Genomic DNA, 15591 nt, shown 5'->3' with positions numbered 1-15591 from the left:
TGACTTCACCCTTGCACAGTTTGCTGAGTAGAGTACGGCCTTTGTTGGAGCATGCTCTCATCCCTTAGCCGTTTAGTTTGCTGCGCCATCCAACTTCCCTTTTCTCCAGCCTTCAGCACAGATGGATCTACTCTGTACCGTTTCACATCTTTATTCATATTTCCCTAGCTTTGTTATAGAGGATCCTGCTTCCATTCCTTCCCTGTCATCTTTTTTCCCGAAGTATTGCTCTTTGCCTTTGTTGCAGGTAGCATTCTGCATCAGCTATGGGCTTTTTCACTATTCTGGAAAGTCTTATGTCAACTTGACACAAGCTAGAGTTATCTGAAAGGAGAGAACTTCAATTGAGACTATGCCTCCATAAGATCCAGCTGTAAGGCATTTTATGAATTAGTGATTGGTGCAGGAGGGACTAGCCTATTGTGAGTAGTGCCATTCTTGGGCTGGTGTACCTGGGATCTATAAGAAATCAGATCAAGCAAGCCATGGTAAGCAAGCCAGTAAGCAGGACCCTTTGGTGGCCTCTACATCAGCTCCTGCCTCCAGGTTTCTACCCTGTCTGAGTTCCTGTCCTGGCTTGCTTCACTGATGAAGTGTAAGCCAAATAAACCCTTTTTTCCGTACATCAACTTTTGGTCATGGTGTTTCATCACAGTAATAGAAAAGCTAACTAAGACATTCACTGTTTTCTCCATCAGAAACAGATATTTTATGAGGGCAGGGATCTTTTTATTCCCCCCCCCCTTTTATAATCTACATCCTTGCCCAGCATATTTGTTGAGTGAATAAATGAAGGTATTTGTGTACTACCACAGTATTCTGTTTTCTTTCCTAGGAAACAGATTTTAAAACTATAGGAAGTAGTGATTATTCTGGGTTATCACTTGCAGCCCAGTAGTTTGTCTTGCAGGAGGGAAAGCTGCCATGCTGACAATGTTGGGCCCTCAGCTATGCATCCTGACCAAATGGGCTCCTGCTTTAGCCCTGTGTAATCGGGTAGACTTTCAGTGAAAACACACATAATCTCTTTTCAAGCTATTTTTGTTTTTAACAATTTGTAGATGTGTGTGTGTGTGTGTGTGTGTGTGTGTGTGTGTGTGTGTTTCTATGTGCAAATGACTACTCTGCTGTGCTGAGATACCATGACTAAGGGGTCTTACAGAAGGTAGAGTTTATCTGGGTTTTAAAGATTCAGAGTTAGCATCCCTGGCTATCATAGTGGGGAGTATGTCATCAGGCAGGGAGTGTAGAGCTGGAACATTAACTTAGCGCTTATATTTTCATCCACAAGCACCAGGCCGACAGAGGAGAGAGAGAGAGAGAGAGAGAGAGAGAGAGAGAGAGAGAGAGAGAGAGAGAGAGAGGAGAGCTCACTAACTCATTGATAATGCACAGACTTTTGAAATCCCCAAAGTCCACACCTAATAACATAACTCCTCCAACAAAGCCACACCTTTAATACTTCCAATTACTTCCACCAACTGGGTAGCAAGTATTCAAATGAGCCTATGAAAGCCATTATTCTTCAAACCTTCACACTTTTTGTTTTGCTTTTATAAAATGCTATTTTGGGGTCTGGAGACATGCTTCAGTGGTTAAGAACACTTGTTACTCTTCCAGAAGACCCAGGTTCGGCTCCCAGCACACGCATGATACCAAATGCACAAGTGGGGTACACGCACATGCAGACAAAACACTCAAACACAAAATTTAAAATCTTAAAACAAAAACTAGACCTTTTTTTTTTACAGTGTGTGTCACCTGTCTGATTGTTTGAGCATGAAGTACATAGATATTAGCAGACTAAGAGTCACCCACCATTTTAGATGCAGACTGTAACCCCGGAGGGCATTCTCCTGTAAGAAGGGACTCTCTGGGTAGGATTGCTTATTGCATAGCTCCTCATTAGTCACACATTCCCGCATTATGAGTCGCATCTGCTTCACTTCAGGCCCTTCTTCTGAACCAATTTCTGGTAATTTTCATCAACATTAATAGAGTTTCTTCAAGAGATACTATATTCAGTGTTGAGTTGTTAACTGTAATTAAATTTAGTTGCTAAGGTTGAAGATTGATTGTGTATACATTACTATGGAACACATCTGCCAAAAAAATAGAAAGCTTAACTATAGAGGTGGAGATGGGAAGGAATTAAAGAAGAATATATTGAGTCCTCTGGGGACAGTGACCTTGGAATCCCATAGCCATTTGGTTAAGGGCTCTGAGGTCCTATGGCATGGTTAGGAGTTGGCACTGGCAACAGCCCAGAGCAGGCCTAGACTTTGCATTTGTTTGTGGGCCTAGGGGTATAATGGGATTTATTTGGCCAAGAAAGGGCATATGTGTTGGCTGAGGGCCATACATTTTTCACTTAGGAGTGATAAGCCCCGATTTTGGATTGTGGAGACTCAATGTTTGCTTAGAACAATGTAGATATTTATAGTTTTTTGAATGCCAGTTATACAGGAATGTCAAATTAGATGAACATTCCCCATGACAAAGGAGGCAGAGTTTGGTGATGCTCACAGAGCACAGACCGTGTTGCTTCACCATGGTTAAGGCTTACTGCTCTTGTAGAACACTGGTTGGCAAAGCAGAGCATTGAGAGACGTTCTCTGACCCTCTCCAGTTCATTCTGTTTTCTCTCTTTTGATTTTGTTTTGGCTTTTGCCTCATTTACTTGTTTGCCTCCAGATCGGAGTAATATATGTTGAGAATGGATTAGAACCAGCTCTGGTATTAACTTCACTTCATTTTTCTTTTCCTTGGTTATGTCCCATGTGCTCTTTAAAACTGCATAGTCTAGTCGTTTAATCCCTCTCCACCTCCATTTCCATAACTGCAGAATTAAAAGCTCCCTCTCTATGATCCCTTATAAATGAATAGGATTTTGTTGTCTGTCCTAGGGGGCTCCCCAGTACAACTCTGGAAAGTATATTTAAGCTGTGGAGGAGCAGGCCAGAGTGGCTCAGGTGAACCACTGAGTTCCCTGGCCCAGCATCTTCATGTCTGTTGTCCCACAGCCCCCAGCCTTTGTTAATTTCCCTCCTAGATGAAAGTCTTCTGAGCAAGAATATCTATTATAAGTTCATTGAGTTTTATAAGAGATAAATGTACCACTCCAAAATGTACATGTCATAAAACAGTCTAGTGTTTTAAGTTATTTTAAAAATAAAACATTTAAATATAGGCTTGAACCTTTACACCCATGCTCCATGGGATTGTTGTGTATACCTTGATCTAAAAACAGCTGCTTCTATACAAAATTGGCTGGCTTAGCCTGAGACAGGGAAGATAACAGTTCAGTTTTCTGCCAGAGGTATGGGAAATAGGTCAGGAAAGGAGTTTATATATTTGTTCTTCCAAGGCTTCCTGCCTTAAACACATTCTGAGTTGAGGGTGTCTGAAGAAGATTGTCATAGAGTTGTGAATGATTGTTGCTTGCAAATGACATACAACTGCCTGTCTTTCTCCCGACTGGCACTAAGACAGCGGTGACAGCACAGATGCTAGAAACCTGCCCACTGTATGTCTACCTTTATATACAAATGGTGTGGCATGTGTTTATATATCACAGGGATGTGCTGTTTATGCACCATTATCAATATGAAAGTGTCAGGAAACAAAGAGCTATGTACCTACTACTCAACTCTGTTATCCAAGAATTAGACCCATGTCTTCGGATTTATGCATATTTTTGATACAACACATTTTGATAAGAACACAAAATGCTAAGAGCTATAAAATAACAACAAAGATATAAAATGGGGGAATGTATGTCCTGCCTGTCTATAGGCAGAAAGTTGTTACCTGCAGGGTATATAGTATACAGCTGTCTGGTTCAATAGAAGGTCATAACCAATAGTTGAGTTGAATTGCGATTTCATTTGATGCATCTACTTGGCAAGGTTATGAAAGCTCATTTAAGTCCACTTCAGATAGTAAGAGAAGTCTTGGTACACAGGCACTTGACAGTTGTTACGCTGTATCAGGAGTGGTATGTGAATTGTCAGGAGTTCCAAAGTGGGGTACATGGAACCAACAAACAAGAAAGGAAAGAGATGTGGCCGTGATGAAGTTTCACATTCAGGTCACAGAAAATGTGGGGTTTTCCAACCACAAGTAGTGTGTGCTCCCAGCAGGAGAGTCAACGTCACGCTGTGGGATGTCTGGTGGCGGACTATTCAGAATGCAAACCAGTCAGAATCACTCAGCAGATTCTCCTAAGGTTTTGATTTTGATGCTAAAAGTTGACATTTGGTGAATTTTTGGTGACATTCTTGGTAACTCTCCAAGAAAAACAAACTACATGATATTCTAGATGCCACCCACAGAAGACATCCTCAGCACTAGATGCCACCCACAGAAGACATCCACAGCACTAGATGCCACCCACAGAAGACATCCACGGCACTAGATGCCACCCACAGAAGACATCCACGGCACTAGATGCCACCCACAGAAGACATCCACTGCACTAGATACCACCCACAGAAGACATCCATGGCACTAGATGCCACCCACAGAAGACATTCATGGCACTAGATGCCACCCACAGAAGACATTCGTGGCACTAGATGCCACCCACAGAAGACATCCACAGCACTAGAAAGATGCCACCCACAGAAGACATCCACGGCACTAGAAAGATGCCACCCACAGAAGACATCCACGGCACTAGAAAGGGATGGCGCCTAGATGGTCTAGAATTACGTGAAGTTCAGTTGTGTGGAGTCTGAAAGTCCCAGGCTTGGGAGATAGCGAATAAAGTACTCACTGTGGTGGCATGAGGAACTAAATTCAGTCCCCAGAACTGTGTAAAAGACAAAGACTATGCTGTTCATTTAGAGTCCCACTCCCTCAGCTTCCATCATACCTGGGAGTCTGTGAGTAACTTGGACCACAATTAAGGTAGGCAGTTCCTGAGTAATGACACAATATTCTCCTCTTCATCTGTGCACTCACACCTGGCCACATATATGTACACACACATGTGCAAGTATGCACACATTCACGTAAAATTAAATCTAAAGTGATGTTTATGGCGCTCAGTTTTCTGAACACTGAGGTTTCTGGAGGTGAGGGCTGAGCTATGAGAGTGAAAGCAATCTCCAGAGATTGGTGGACGCCAGGTGATTAAGGTGTAGAAATGATAAGAAAATTAATTAGATTGTTCCACAAAATACTTACCTTATACATAAGACCACTTGGGAATATATTTAGTTAAACATATCTATAGATCCATGTGCATATTCTAGTCTTGCTTTCTCATCTGTAAAACGAAAGTAACAGAATAATGATATCCTTTTTTTTTGTCTCTGAAGATTTTTTGCATCACTTGGAGAAGGAAAATGGGACATTACTTCTATGGCAAAATACATTGCCTAAGTTTATTAAAATAGGTCCTCCATGCTGAGTGAGAAAGGACTGGATTAAATCATTTGATTTGACTAAATACCAGTTCTGTTGTGTTTATTAGGTACACATATCTTGTTGACGATTTAATTTCCTCCTAGACTATTGCTCTCCCCCACTTGATTAGCAAGGGAAAATTGTTTGGGGAAAAAAAAAAATTGGCCTAATCGGTATGAAACAGCTGCCAGAATCAGAAGCAGCCCGCAACCCCATGCTACCGCCCAGGGGGCTAATGCCAGTCCACCCTGCCCTCACTGCCAGGTGAAGCTGCCCTTAATGGGAAGTTTAGTACCTGGTTTCAGGGGACAGGAAGATAATTTGGCTGTTCCTAAAAAGGCATAAACAAAATATTGGCTGAGTGTAGACAGATGCTGAGGTTACTCTTTGTACATGAATTCACGTACTTGAGTTCACTTTAATGGAGCCACGCTTATGGCGTAGAGCCCTGCCACCTATTATAACTAAGTTGTTATGAGCTGCTCCTTGGCTGGAAGCTGCTGTACCATGTGCAGGCCCAAGTGCCGTGATGGGTCTCGTGGTACTTACTTTGGATTAAATGTGGAGTCTTTTAGTTTTTTCCCCGTGGTCCCACAGAATGATATTAGCTTGTCTGCAGTGTGACAAATTCCTCGTACCAGGAACATCTGGCAAGCTGTTCCCAATAACTGAAAATAGCCTGCAAACTCAGGGATGCACACCCAGTGAGACATTTCACACACTGGGGGCTGTGGAAGCATGGCCACCATGGAGGGCGGGCGCCATCGGCGCAGTCCATGTAGCCGCAACCTAAGTGGTTCACACTGTGGCACATTCGTCAACACGGCATACCTACAAGTTCCTGTTTGATTACCAGGAGGCAAATAAGAGCGTATTTCTTGTCAAACTATGCTTCATTTATTACCAGCAGAGACATTTCAAAACGGGGGAAATAACAAAGGAAAGGGAAACTAAAGCCTTTACAGCAGGAAGACAGGTTTAAATTCAGTCTTTTGATGTTGATCTGAGAACAGATCACACCGATATGATCAAACCACGAAGCTGCTGTAGCAAAGAGACTTTAAAATAAACACATAGTACGTAAGAAATGAAAAGTAAGTCAGATTCTGTTGTCTCATTTGAATTTAAACATGTTAATATAAGAATGTTCATGTTTTGACTATTGCCTAGGCTGGGGGAAATATATTTCACAGATGAAAGGCAAGGGTTGACATGTATATGCATATTAAATACCTTATCAAGCAATGGGAAAGAGCTCTGAGCTGTCACTGTTGGCTTTCCTGCTGTACCACTGACTCACGAAGTAGTCTGAAATTATTTATTTGACCCCCTGATTATCAGTTTACTCCTCCTTACACTAGTGGAATATTTTTAATCTTCTAGATCTTTCCCTAGGTCACAGTAAAGAATAAAGTAAGTCTGTTACAACTATCACAAAAGGTACAATTATAATAATAACTCCTTTTATCTGATCTTGCCCTAATCATTACCTGAGACCCTTCAGACAGTACCAATGAAAATGCATATAGAAATGTGAGCTTAGTGTTTATAGCAATTACTTACATCCAAGTGTTAAGTTATGTATAGCATGCATGCATTCTGAGCTGAGGATATACAATTAGGTATCTAGACTTTGTGATTAACTTAGAGTCACTAGACATATTCATTCAAAATGTAGTTTTATTCTAGTAAAAAAAAACATAACAACGCAAAATAAAATTGCCCTGGGGCAATGAGGAAAAGGGGTTTCAAACTTTTTGTACCCCAAATCAATAAAGTATCACCAGCAGCACAATGAAGCAGAAGCAAATGGAGCTGCCTCTTTGGACGAAATGACTAGGAGTTCTGTGTTCTAAAGCCCTGGAGGATTTTGCTATGTGCTTGGTTATAAGAAGCTTTGCAGTTGTCAATGATACGAAAAGACAGGCAAACTGAGAACCTCATCGTATAGCTTTGGACACAGCCCACGTTTACACAATCAATCCTGAGACTTTCCAAAATAGTTGTTCTCATTAAGTATTTTATCGCTAGGGAAACAAGAGAGCGGACATGTTTCTAAGGGGACTTTAACTGGGAGTATGGGAAAGTGTTAACCTTGTTGTCAAGCAGCTCATTTGGCTGACAGCCTGGCACCTACTACATTGCACTTACATTGAGCAATTAGTTGTACTTCCTGTAATACGATGGCTTCCCTCCATTCTTACACATAGTCACTGGTAAGTTCTTATTGTCCTGAAATAATATCCCCTGCACCTGACATGGCCTCTGAATTCTTCTCTGTTCTCATCTTCCCTGATAAGCTGTCTATAAGTTTCATTCATATTTACTTCTTGCTACTTCAACAGGCTACTTTGCAGTAAAGTAGATTTTGATTAGACTCCAGCTCTCTTGCGAGATTGAAGCCCATCAGCATGATCTACGCCTGACTTAATTTTGCAATTCATATCCTCCTTGCCTGTACCACTCAGTACCCTGAAGAATCCTTTAAGCACGTATACATTTTTCCTATTGTTATTTTATTCTTTTACCTTTTTATTTGTTCATAATATGAGTAGATGAAAAAGCTTTGGATGAAGAAGATACAGTTTTGCTTTGGGGTAAAATATAATTATGAAAAAAAAATGACTGGAACTTGCCAGTTATTGCCAACCAATGGGGATGAAAGAATCTGCAGAGGTGTTTGCTTCTGACACAAGGATAGCGTTTCCTTGATGTTTCTTTAAGATGAGTTTAGGCAAGAAAGAGAAATTCCCCATTACCACACTTTTACAAATTTTATTTTCCAGTGATCCAGTGAGAGAGAAATGTTTAAGAACTGTGGAGTCACTGAAAAGATAGGATATTTCCTCCTCATACAATGCTAAGTCACACCCATTTTCAAACAAATACCAGTAAATTTAAGAGAATTTTATGTCAACAAGAGGATACTTTATGGGAAAATAGAGGGTTCTGACCTAGAAATGAGGAAGGGTAATAGTGTATAGGAAAAACACCTCAACCTTGAAATAGTTGTTTTTAAATGTGGACTTCACAATTAGACACAGGACTTTGGGGAAGGGGAATCAGGTGGTGAAAGGCAAAATGTCCCGATGGTTTTCCCATGACCAGAGGAGTTTGTCTTCACTCTGAAAATGGTTACCAAGACTCCTGCCTTAACAGTCATCGATCCACTTATTGTTATTTGAGTATGTTTCCTATGTTAGGTGAGAGGAAAGTAGTAAAGCTAAGTATAGTTTTTACTGCCAGGCATGGACAGTTGAGGAACGAAGACAAGGGTATAGTTAAGTGAGTTCGAGAAAGTATCATCGGTCTTGTGAGCACACTGGTCAGTTCTTTCCAAGCTGAGGTGAGAAATACACCTACAGAGAGCATGTGGCAGTTGCAGGATGCAGAGTTGAGATTTGTTGCCATAAAGCTGAAGGGCAGAGGCAGTCTTCTAGACTTACGGATCAGGAGACACAGGGAAGAGGGGATGGGTTTCTGGAGCAGTGAAGAAAGGTCAGAGCATGAAAAGTCCTTTGGAGAAAATGGTTGTCTTGATTTTCACTGAACCTAGTCCTTCCCTTTTCATCCTTTAAATATCAGAAGGCTACTTCCCCACTCTTGCAAGAAGGTTGGGATTTACCCTTCTGTTTTGTCATTGCCTTTATTAGGTATTCCCAAAGTTTATAGTCATTCTCTTAAAAGTTAAAAATTGTGTTAGGAGGAATTAGTTCCATCACAATATAAACTTAAGCATCCCAGTGGGTATTCTTCCTATATTTGGATAAAACATAGCATTTTATTTCCAGACACTCACGGAAAGAGGGAGAAAGTAAAGGAAGCAGTATGAAAAGATAAGTTTACTTATTCCTCATTAAAGGAATTTATATTTCAATTATAATTGCATGATTCCTGGTTCTGTAGTCTACATGAAAAGAGTAGATGTGACTAGCATCAGTGTTTTGAGACAACGGGGTTCTGAACACTTAGATAAGGTTAGACCTTCAGATCCAGGTCGAGCTATCTTTGTGGAAACCACTAACATCTTCATTTCAGAGATGTCCCAAATAATTAAATGCCTACTTGGTTGAAATGATATTTGTTGGAATGAGTAAGTAATGTCATAGAGAGCACTTAGCCAAGAGGGATATAATCTCTTACTTGTTAGCCTATCAATTCATTCATCATTTATTGAGGACATTCTATACCAAGTGAGAAGAAATTCTTATATAAAGTATGGTCTGTAATACCATGTACATAGTTTAAGAGAAAAAATAGGGGTTAAGTGAGTTCAATATACTCCAAGACTCTTCATATTCACCTATATATTTGTTACGGCTATGGAACCAGAAAAGAACATGGCCAATGCAAGTAAAAAATATTTAAAGCATTGACTGTCACTTTTATGTGCTATTGCCATAAATACAATAGGCGCTCTTTACAGATGTGTATGTCGAACTTGTTATTTGAAAAAAAAAAAACCTACAAGCTCTGGGGTCCTTCTATCTACAAATTTATATTCTCCAGTGTTAGAAGGCATTATAATGTTCCTAGAGATACTTGGTATAACTAACAGCCATTAATATTGAGTATTCCTAAACATTTAATCAAGACTAATGGAATTAACATCGCCTTGAAATATGCAAAAAAAAACTGGTTTTGCTAATTTCCAGGTGTCTATCTCTCTGATGGGTGAAGTGAATCAGCTAGCATAGTTCCAGCAGCTAACAAGGCCTTTGCCAAGCTAAAGAAAGTGGCAGAACAAACAGATTAGAGCCTGCTGAATGTAAGGCTTGGTCAGAAAAGGGTGTTTTGTTAAATTTCATTGAGACTGCTCTGGAAAGATGCCTAAGAGCCCGCCTCAGAGTGCTGATTCCTGTCATCTGCTGTCTTGCTAGGTGACCCACAATGACACCGTGGTTGTTTAAAACATTTTTCTGTCAGCTTTGTAAACTTCTGTAGACAGCTCTTTGCCATAGTTTTTGACTCTCCGATGAGGTCTACACAGCTGAACAGCTGACATTGATTTGTTCCATTCCATCTTGACATCATGGCTTGTTTCCCCCACATTTGTTGGACACTTGGCTGTAAGATTCCTATTATTACCCTGTCATTCCACCATTCTCTCTTCAGACGTGTATCGCTGTGTATCTTAGGTGGACAGCATTAACATTTTCAGAAGGTAGTGGCTATGAAGTCAACTCATTCATGTGAAATGGGAATTAGGTGTTATATAAGAAAGAAGGTCATTCAGTATTATTTATATCTCAGACCCTTGCTAAGAAACATTAGGGTGCAAGATATTACCTCTGCAGTGAGATACTGAGATGGAGAAGCTACCATCCTGTACTGTGACCTCCACCCTGGTAAATCAGCATTCAGAGATAACGTGTAGATGGTAATAATGACCAAAATTCACTTGCGCCACCATTCTCCTCCAGGATTGAAAGTGCGTCACTGACAGAGACCCTGGGACCATTGTCTGAGAAGCTGAAGACAGAGACAACAGTCATCTTTAGTTCCCTCATTTTATATGGAACTGACTGAGTATGTTAAAACACTGGTGCTTGTAAGAGCAAGGTCTCATCTGGAGATGGAATGGCCAATACATTGAGAAAATAGAAGATATATGGAATTAGTACTAGGGGTTCTGTGAAAATGAATAATGCTCTGATATCTACTAAAAGTGGTGGTTATGGTGGAATTGGATGTTCTAGATCAGAGTAAGAAAGAGTCCAGATTAGGACAAGGGTCCATTTGGGCTGTAAGTCACTCGATAGTCAAAGCCACCATCAAAAGAAACCAACATCAAATCCATAAAAGCTATTGAGAGGCAGAGCATTGATCCCCAAGAAGGCTGAGTTATTAAAATTCCTCCTATAAAGAGTACATGCCTGAAAATTGACTGCTATCTTTATTTCTCACCCACTGATTTGCTCAAAATAAAATGAAGTATGAACCCAATTTCCAGAAATAGAGGCCACAGGAAGAAACTTGACCAAATTTTAAAGTATCAGATTTCAGAAATTGAAAAAAAAATCTTCCAAAGCAAGAACATAGCAAGCACCTTGGTGTATGAAGTGTTCATGCTTTAAATGAGAGCATAGGGACCATACTGTGTAAATCCAAATTCAAGTTCAGGGAGTTCTAAGGTTAGGACAAAGTCTTTGAATGGTATAGGTTCATGGTTCCTCTTAGGCATCCTTCTTTGCTCTGAAATTCTCAATTTTCTTTTAGAAATTAGCATGAACTCTTTTTTTTTTTTTAAGATTTCTTTATTTATTATGTATACAACATTCCTTCCCTGTATGCTTGCATGCCAGAAGAGGGCACCAGATCTCATTATAGATGGTTGTGAGCCACCATGTGGTTGCTGGGAATTGAACTCAGGACCTCTGGAAGAGCAGTCAGTGCTCTTAACCTCTGAGCCATCTCTCCATTCCCAGCATGATCTCTTAAAGAAGGTGGGTTGAACCTGTATTAGCCCCTCCTCTGCGGCCCAAACGGCAAAGAAACAATTTAAAAGAACATAATGGATAAAATGGAGATGAGCTGAATAAAGAAATGTGTTCCTCCGAGGTTGCAAAACATCAATTGTTAGTATGTCTTTAAGTAATTCTATCACGAAAGCAACAGTGCATTCTGAGTCCAGTAAGTAAAACCTAGGGGCCTGAGGTGAAGAATACCTGAGAACTTCCTGTTAGGAGGTACTGATGTTATAGATGGACAGAGTGATTGATTCCTCGTCTCACTCGAGAAAATGGAGTTCTAAGGAATGAAGAGAAATAAAATCATAAAGCTATCAGGGACCAGCCTTGACAAAAGTACCTCCTGCCAGAGTAGAGGCTTTGGGAATTAGAAATATAGTAAAGAACATGAAGATGCAAGTGAAAATATTAAAATGGAGAAACGTGTAGGATAAATATTGGGAGGGAATTTCAGTGAGTACTGAAATTTGCCCACATTTAATCTCCAATTGCTGAAAATACCCCTGACCCCAAAAGGTAGGAGTAAGACAAAAAACTACATTAACATGATACAAGGAAATGAACATACCAATTGAAGGTCGCCGGCTACATTCATAGTTAAACATTCTGTTGCTAGAACAAAACAAGTCACGCTCACACCCTAAACCAGAACCTTCTGCAGGCACACCACTCCCTGGGTGGAATCCAAAGCTATCTCCATAAAGGAAGTGGAACTTCATTGGATCCTTAGACTTTTGTTTGAGGTTAGAACACATCAACTCCTCTATTGCTGGAGTATAAGACCTGACTATTAGCCACACCTGTTGACAATAACCTTGAGAGAGCAGAACTCTCTAATTTACATCCAGGTGGAACCATTCTTTGAGGTAGAAGCACAGTAACCTTGAAGGAACTAGAGGTAAGCCCCAACCTTCTAACCTTTGGTCAGCGTGGAAAGAGGCTCACATTTTCGGGCCTCCACATAAAGCACAGATACGGAATTCATCATCATGGCTGTGTGAAGATCAAGGTAAAGGTAGAGGATAGTTTGAGGAAGAGGACAGCTTAATATTTATAGCCATTTTTCATGGGATGCCACATGGTACTCCTTATGCACACTCAGAATTGTCCTGAGGAAACACAGCCAGGGAACCCCACTCAGGCTGTATTCTCCATGTGCACACTCAGTACCCAAATATGAACCATCGGATACAGAACTAGATTATTTTCAAAGATGCTGTGTCATGGGAACATGTACCACACGTAGGAAAGCTTATAAAATCGAGAAAAAGAAGGCACTGAAATAATGGAAAGGAGAAATAATCTCATGCGCATTCATTAGATACCAGATGGTAATTAAAGGGAGTGTTTATACTGTGGTATTTATCTCTTAAATTATAAACCCAGGAAGAGCAACAAACTAAAGTTAAAGGAAGAAATGTTTGCATGTTGAGGAAGCAGAAGATAGCACAGCACAGTGGAAAGCAAAGAGAATGGTTGATAGAAACGCTTGGGAACAGATACAGAGTTTAGTATGTATACAACTAGGAAACAAGAATAAGAAAACTAGTTAGAAAGACATTTAAAATAAGAAAGGAGAACATTAAAATATGCTATAGAATGGTGGTACTGACCTCCATAATTCACAGAAAATTCTGCTGAATGCCCATCAGCATCACTCAAAACAGATATGATATGAAGACAAATCACCCAAAAGGTTTGCAACGTGAGGACTCCAGAGGTTATCAACAGCTACCCTGGGAGGAATTGAAAAGGGATATTCCTTAAGTAAAAAATACCTCTGTAAGTTTACCTTCTCAACAGGAACACTGACAAGCTCAGAGAACAAAATCCACTTGATATCTTGACGACAAAGAATTTCCCTTCTAGAATTTCTCTACTTTCATACCCAGCCCTATTATTAGATAGGTCTAGATATGATAAAATAGAGAGCTGTTCTGTTTCTTAGAAAAATGCTTCTTATTCTGTCTGTATTGAAAGGTAATTTTTAGTCAAGAAAGGAAACCAGGAGGAATTAAGAAGAAAAGTCTACGCTCAAGTGTAGAAGCCTACACTACAGATGCACAGATATGGAAGGTTTGAACAAGCCAGAAACTCTGGCAAAGATTTCTTCCATACCTTGCATTGATGGCTTTTTTTCACATTGCTTGCTGGGTCTTCGGACATGCTCAGTAGCCACTGCCCCATTTCATCTAGTGCTGAGCCTAGGTGCAGAAGGTTTCCATCTCATCATTTATTTCCTGCAAGCAAACCACATTGTTGCATGAAGATCACTTCTATCCTGGTGTCTAATCTATCTTCACTGATCTAATGTCTGGTCTGCTCTTTATCTTCCCATACTGGTAAAATCATCCCAAGTTTATTTTATTCAATTTATGATTCAGTCTCAGTTTTCAGCATCCTCAAGTCAGTTTGTTCCTTCTAAGCTGATGATCCATCAGCTCACTACATATCATATTTATTGCAGGAATTAGATGAGGCATGAGGTTTCAGGTTTTTCAGTTTTCATACTGACTAGCTAAGCCCTCCCAGGAGACTTTATATGCTTTTAGACACTTAAAACGTTTAATAAATCCTATTTAATTAAAAGAAATAAATTATTAATCTAGGCTCCTCAGGACAAAGTTATAAAACTATATGATAATTTTCATAATAATCCAAATGTACTGTATGAGTCAGTGATGCATTGTTCTAAAAGTTAGACTGTTTATGTCTGTTCATGTACATTTTAATAAATTTGGAGTCATAGATCTGATGCTTTTACAGACGTTTGTTCCCTATAAATCAGGGCAACAACTGTACAGTGGAGGAAAGGGGATGTTTTGCACTGCATTGTATCTCTTAAAATGTCCTTCACTGCGGGTCATTCTATCTTACCCTGGTACAAGATTCTCATCAGGTCCTGATGTCTCTGCCCAGTTTCCTTATTGTGTATTTTGTAGCCTAATTTGCATTATTTCTTCTCCACTGGAACTGTGTAGGTGAAGGTCTTAGTAGAAAGTTATTCTAAACCCCCTCCCCCCCGCCTGACTTTTATTGTTCAATTTGCTCTCCAAGTCTTTGCCTTTCCTCAGTCTTATTTCAGGAAGCCTCGTCGTCATTGAACTAATCCAGTGTCGTGTAGCTGTGGACAGCTGTGTTGTCTATTTTACTCTGTGCTTTTTTTTCTGGTTGATCTCATACATACTCTCCAGATCAGCCTAGTGCCATCTCTCTTCCTGATTACTTTCTGGGAGCTTATTCAGGCTTGAGAGGTCTGCGCCCCCTCAAACACCATGCTAATTCAGCATGTCATCTTTCCAACCCCACTCCCATTGCAGCATCCCCCATGGCCTCAGGGTCACCTCCATTCTGGAAAGATAGTGGCTGCTCTAGATGCAGATGCATTTTGGTCAAATGTATGGCATACACCAATGGAAAAAGGAACCTTCCACTGAACGGCCAATTACTTGACCCATCAGTTACAGTTCTTCAGAACTCAGTTGTTAATCTCAATATAAGGCTATGTAAGGATAGGGTGAGTATAGCCAAAGAGCTTCCACATCCGGTGAGTGGTATGATGTGACCAAAATAGCCTTCCTCATAAGCCTTAAACCGATTTCTTGGGGAAAGGAAATGCTGCCTCTGATCATACTGTATATGATCTAGGAAGACAGAAACAGTGATGGACAAACAGGGAAACAAATGCCACTGTGATGTGGGATTCCTT

The 15591-nt window shown here is 40.3% G+C and overlaps 1 protein-coding gene across 1 annotated transcript in view; it reads left to right on the top strand.

Moving 5' to 3' along the window:
- Nucleotides 1-15591, top strand: part of Ctnnd2 (catenin delta 2) — a 623964-nt gene that overhangs the window by 128256 nt on the left and 480117 nt on the right. The gene's annotated exons all lie outside the window — the stretch shown is intronic.

The sequence above is a fragment of the Arvicola amphibius genome, chromosome 3, assembly GCF_903992535.2.
Source record: "Arvicola amphibius chromosome 3, mArvAmp1.2, whole genome shotgun sequence".
NCBI lineage: Eukaryota > Metazoa > Chordata > Mammalia > Rodentia > Cricetidae > Arvicola > Arvicola amphibius.
The sequence above is the reverse complement of the archived record's forward strand: the minus strand, read 5'-3'. Positions and strand labels throughout refer to the sequence as shown.